Genomic DNA, 6,000 nt, shown 5'->3' on the forward strand with positions numbered 1-6,000 from the left:
GCTTCACAGGCAAGTGCTTAACCGCTAAGCCATCTCTCCAGCCCTGTTTTTGTTTTTTTGAGGTAGGGTTTCACTCTAGCCCAGGCTGACCTGGAATTCACTCTGTCCACCATTTTTTTATTAGTTATAGACATAGTCATTATGTAAACAGCACATGTTGATACCATCCTTACCCTCATCCCTGCCCCTCCATCTGAAGGGACCCTGCTCATAGGGGATGCCGGTTATCCTCATGGGGATTGTGGGTCATGCATAGTGGGGGTAGCCATCAGTTATGGGGAAGATGCAGTTTCTTTGTACATAATGCCTCAGCTTGTGGTTATAACAACCTTTCTGCCCCCTCTTCCACAAATTTTCCTGAGCCACGTTGGGTTTGTTTTAGATCTGCTTCAGTGATGAAGTCTTGGTAGTCTTTATCTCTGTATCTCTGGTTTGGGAGGAGTTGAGTGTCCTTTGTCCATCTCCTTCACCCTTGTGCTGATATCAGGGTTCACCAAGAAAGCAGCACTCTTGCTCATTTCCCCAATTACTCTATAGTTTCAGCTGGGGTCCTGGTGAAATGCAATGGTCTGAATCTCTCCTCAGGTTCTGCATCCATCTGAAAAACAGAAACAGATTTTCCAAGGGAGAGTGAAGGCAGCACATGTTAAATGGGTTAGCCATTGTTAGTTTAGAGAGAATTTAATAGGTGTAGGCCCTCTTATAGCCCAAGATTGGTGGGAGCTTGATAATGACGAATGGATTCATTATCTGGATATGATTCTGACTTGTTTTCCAGTTCCAGATATGGGTTCCATTCCACTGAACGGATTTGTTAGCCAATCCAAGAGCAGTTGTTTACCCACCATGGCTGTGTGCCACTATTGCACTCATGTGAGCATCAGGTCAGGTTGTTTGCCTCTGAATAGCTTAGATCTCAAGTTGCTCAGACAGATGTTGGCACTTTTCCCAAGTAGCTCATGTAGCACCTTCTTGCACTAGATGGGCTGCCTTCCAGGATATAGAATTGTACGGTACCAGTTCCACTTGGGTCCAGTTTTGTGCCCCTCTCCTCCCGACACACACACCATTACCCTCCCCTCAAGCCCTACTCTCTCTATTTTCTGGTCCTTGAGATGCCTTTTATGCATGTCAGCATCTTGGACTGATCCAGGTTAGGAGCCACAGATGAGTGAGACCACGCAATGATTGTCTTTCTGTGATTGGGTAAGTTCACTGAGCATAATCTGTTCCAGGTTCAACCATTTTTCTACAAATTTCATTGTGTCATTTTTTTTCTAACTACTGAGTAGAATGTCATTGTGTCGATGTAGCACATCTTGGTTATCCATTCATCCAATGATGGGCACCTGGGTTGATGTCAGTTCTTAGCTATTATGAATTGAGCAGCTATAAACATGGTTGAGAAAATAGCTCTAAAGTGAGGCATGGAGCTTTTAGGGTAAATGTCCAGTAAGGTAATAACTGGGTCTGTTGGTAACTCTAGTCAGCTTTTTAGGAGCTGCCATATTGCTTTTCATAGTGGTTGAGTAACAGTCTATCCTTACTTAATGAAGTACATTTGTAGTGGCCAATCCAGAAGAAGTCCAATTCTAAAACCAAAAACCAACGAACACTAAGAATCCAGGGCAATAACAGCCAGCCTTCCTCAGCTCTGTTCTGAAATCTGGATATCCCTTGGCTTATTAAATCTCAAGGCCAAAATGAGGAAGGGACCACATCAACTCCTGCCTTCCTGTATCATCAACAATGTTTCCTCTCTTATCTTTCTGGGTTACAAAATGATAGGCCTTTTAATACAATGAATGAGGAATAGAATTCTATCACCTACAACAAAATGATGGAATTAGAGGACATTATGCTGGGTGAAATAAGCCAAACCCTGAAAGGCAAGAGGTACCTGCCCTCATTTTATATATGGGATCTAAAACAACTGAAGTGGAGAATAGGATAGTGGTTACCAGAGGTTGGGATTGGAAGTAAGGGAGATATGGTAATTCACAGTACTAAACCTTAGTCACAGAGGAGTGCTACTCCCTCTTTTCCTTCCTTGTCTCAAGTCTTTTTTGCATGTGTATAGTGTACTTGTGTATGTGTGCTCATAAGTGTGTATACACACATGTGAGAGTGTTGCATGCACCTATGTGCATATGGAGGCCAGAGTTGTATCCATACTTGCAAAAGGAACCCCAAAGAAAACAATGACTGCTGCTTCAAACTGTAGGATATTTTTCCTACTCTGTAGAAGAATATTTCTAAACTTGGTCCTAATCCCTCTAGGAATGCCACTTTACTGATTTGTTGCAATGATAACAATATATGATCTCTGTTTTAATATTATATATGTCAATTAGGTTAATGCTAAAGATAATTTTAACTTATTGATTTCTTTAAAAAAAACTGAGGTTAGTTTTCAAAATACAAGTGCTCTTTCTATATATATATATATTAAAAATTATTTATATATATAAATGTGTATATATATATATATATATATATATATATATATATAGAGAGAGAGAGAGAGAGAGAGAGAGAGCGCTTTAATATACTGGAAATGATTTTGGAGTAAATTTAATTATTTGTTCTGATATTATAAAATACATTTAACTAAAAATTGGTAGGCAAGTTAATTTTTAACTTGAGAATTATTCAATAAAAACTGCCTGGTTTTTGAAATTGTCATGCTAGATAGACAACTACAACATTTAGTTTTAAGTAATTACCTTACTGCCCAAAGATATTCATTTCTTACAAGCTCTCTTTCTCAAGCTTGTGAATAACAAACATCTTTAATCTGTCTTCACCAGTATCAGTTCAGTGGATACCCTGGGGCAGATGTATTGTGGATTTCTACTCTGCAGTATTTATTGAAATTCATCAGTGTCTTGGTGATGAGAAGGTGCAGGAGGAAGGCTAGTAAGAAGGGTCATGAGAAGGTGGGTTGGGGCACAGCAGCTGTTGTGTTCTATGGTTTCACCAAAAGAATAGTTTTTGTAGGTATGGGAAAATTTACATGTTCCCCAAAGTCAAGCATTTATCTGTATGTAGGACATTAGAAATTAAAAAAGAAGATGTTTATTTTCCTTACTTGGATACTTTGTAAGAGAACTGGAACTATGCTAAGTGTAGGAAAAAGTGGGCCTACCATCTGTTACAAATATGAAAGTAGGCATCAGGAAGAAATCTACTATAGACATGTCTATTTACACAATGTATGTCATTTCAATATGTTTCTAACTTTGGCAATTTATTTTGTATGTTCAAATCATTAGATCTGGTGAGACAGTGGTGTGTTCATGCTTCTCAACAAATCAACCCAGAAAAACTATCATGTAGGATATGTTATTTCAAAGCAAATCTGAATTATTTTTCTGCATTGCCAACCTTGTCCATCTTGATGCAAATTCAATAAACATAACAGCAGAGTAGAAAATGTTGTGGTGTGGGTATGGGGTATATGCACATGTGTGCATGTCTGTGCATGAGAAAGATACCCTTGGCACTGGGGTAACAGAAATGTACAACCATGTCCAGTTTTTTACATGGGTGCTGGAGTTCAAACTCAGGTCCTCATGCTTGCACAGAAGGTGCTCTTAACCACTGAGCCATCTCCTTCACCAGCCCTAAGCTGGGTTTTAAACCCACACAGTGTGGCTCCAGAGCCCTGTCTCTTGACTACTATGCACAACTATCTCTCATAAAGAAATTCCTTTTGACTATTTGAGACAATATTAGCAAAGGGATTCTACAGACGGTTATTGTACTCAGATAATTCTAAATACATAAAATTTCTATGTAAAATCCTACTTCCTTAGTACTTGAAATACTTTTGTCAGATATGCTCATGATTTAAAAGTTACAAAAAAATTATTATAAACTATGCATATTAAGCAACATTCACTATAATAAAACAATGGAGACTTCTGAAGAGACAAGTTTTGTTTGGGCTTATAGGAGGTTATAGTCCAAGGTCAGGCATCCCTATGGCTTCAGGCTTCAGATTACGCTGTACTGCAATGGCAAGGAGAATGTGGCCAGGAAGAAATAGAGAAAGGAGAAAGGACCAAGGCCCCATAGTGCCCTCTGGGAGCACAGCATCTGTGACCTAAAGACCTCCCCAAGGCCTGGCCACTTCATAGTTCACAGCTTATCCAGTAATACCATCCCGAGGACAAAACATTCATCACACAATGTTTGGGGAAAACTTAACATCCAAATTATAACACCATGTAACTCTTGACTAAGGAAACATAATTTTATTATACAAAAGATATTTTTGAATGTAAAAATTATGCATTTTGAATATTGAATGACAATTTAAAAAATAGTAGCATACAGAAGGAAGGCATTTTTAGTATATTACAATTATATAAAATTTATGCAATTTCTCTTATTCTGTAATATTACCTTGTTCATTAAAATTTTTCAATAGAAAAGGACCATGAGAGGAGAAGTGATCTTAAAGATGTGGGATAATGGAACATCTGTGACATGAAAGCACAAGGGAGGCTTGTTTGTGGGGAGATGGAGTTAGCAAGAAGGGGGAGGGCATGTGGGGAGTAAGATGAATTTCAACAAAGTATAATGGCATGGATGTCAGAAAATGCTATGAATCCCATCGCTTAGTATGCTAACTTAGATTGTTAATTTAAAATAATTTTCACCATTTTACAAATATGTAAAAACAATGGAGGATGTATAAACCTAATCCGAGAAGTTTATTTTATGTGTAGGAATTTTTGGAATAGCAATCACTAACAGAAGACTAGAAAAATATTTCATTTTCAACTTTCAATTTCCAAGTCACACAGTCACCTTTTCAAAGAATGCCCTGGAAATTCTGGCATAAAGCCCAGAAGATAAGATTATCAATCAACGTTTGAAATATTATAGAAATGAATGACCTAATTTACAACTGTAGCCATGTGAATATTAATGAAAATATACAAAACCAATTCAAATTCACCTAGTATAAACAACCAAAGGCAAGAAAACAGGGTAGTCATAGAAAAAAATTTCTTATACATAATTAAATTATCATTTTGCTGCAATGTGGCAGAAACAGAGTTGTTATTGGGGACCACCCTAGTGCTAGGATGCTGGCTACAAAATCTATAATCCATAGTAAAATTTGTAGACAATAGATTCTGACACTACATTATAACACAAACTGAAATTAGGTAGCACAGATGCAATTGGCTTGCCTCACAGCTGAGTGTCTCTGTGGAATACATTTCAGAAATAGAACTCAATCATCAAAAGTAAGTGAAAAATCCACTGGAGTCTTAAGAGCCACGTCAAAGAACATAGCACTGAGAACCTCCTTCCACTAACATGCTGAGCGCTGGTGATGCTCTTTCACTCTCTTTGAACCTAACCACCTGAACCTACATGGTCATTTGCCATTTCCTACAAGCTGACCTCCCAGTCTTTTTGAAATGAAAATTAACCAATTGAGTCCACATTGTGTTTTGCAAATCCCTATCCATTTCAACCCTTTCTCAGGATGCTAGACATCTACGGCTCAGCTCTGAAGGTCTGCACTCTCATATTGCTAGCGTACGATGAAAAATGGAACCTCCTCTATAAGCACTTTTCCTCAGGACACATGACCTCTTTGAAACTGTGAATTTTAAGAAGAGAAAAAGATTCTTGGTATTGCCTGTGTCAAATATGGGACACATTGTTTAACTGCTCAAGTTTCCTGTCACCATATGAAAACTATCACCAAACAACTGGCAGCTGAACCATTTCCTGTGGGCATGCAAATTGATAGAGCTGCCAATAAGCGTGGCTCAGCGCTGGCTGCAAACGCCACAGACTAGACAGCTTGAATGTGTCATTTTTCTCAGTTCTGGAAGCTGGAAAATTCATGATCAAGTGCTCTTTAAAAGCTAGAGCTGCTTCCTGACTGGCTACTACTCACTTTGTGCCCACATGGTCTTCTCTCAGTTTGAAAACATAGACATTGCCTTCCTCATCCTCTGTGGGTGATAG

This window comes from Jaculus jaculus, chromosome 2 (genome assembly GCF_020740685.1).
Source record: "Jaculus jaculus isolate mJacJac1 chromosome 2, mJacJac1.mat.Y.cur, whole genome shotgun sequence".
NCBI lineage: Eukaryota > Metazoa > Chordata > Mammalia > Rodentia > Dipodidae > Jaculus > Jaculus jaculus.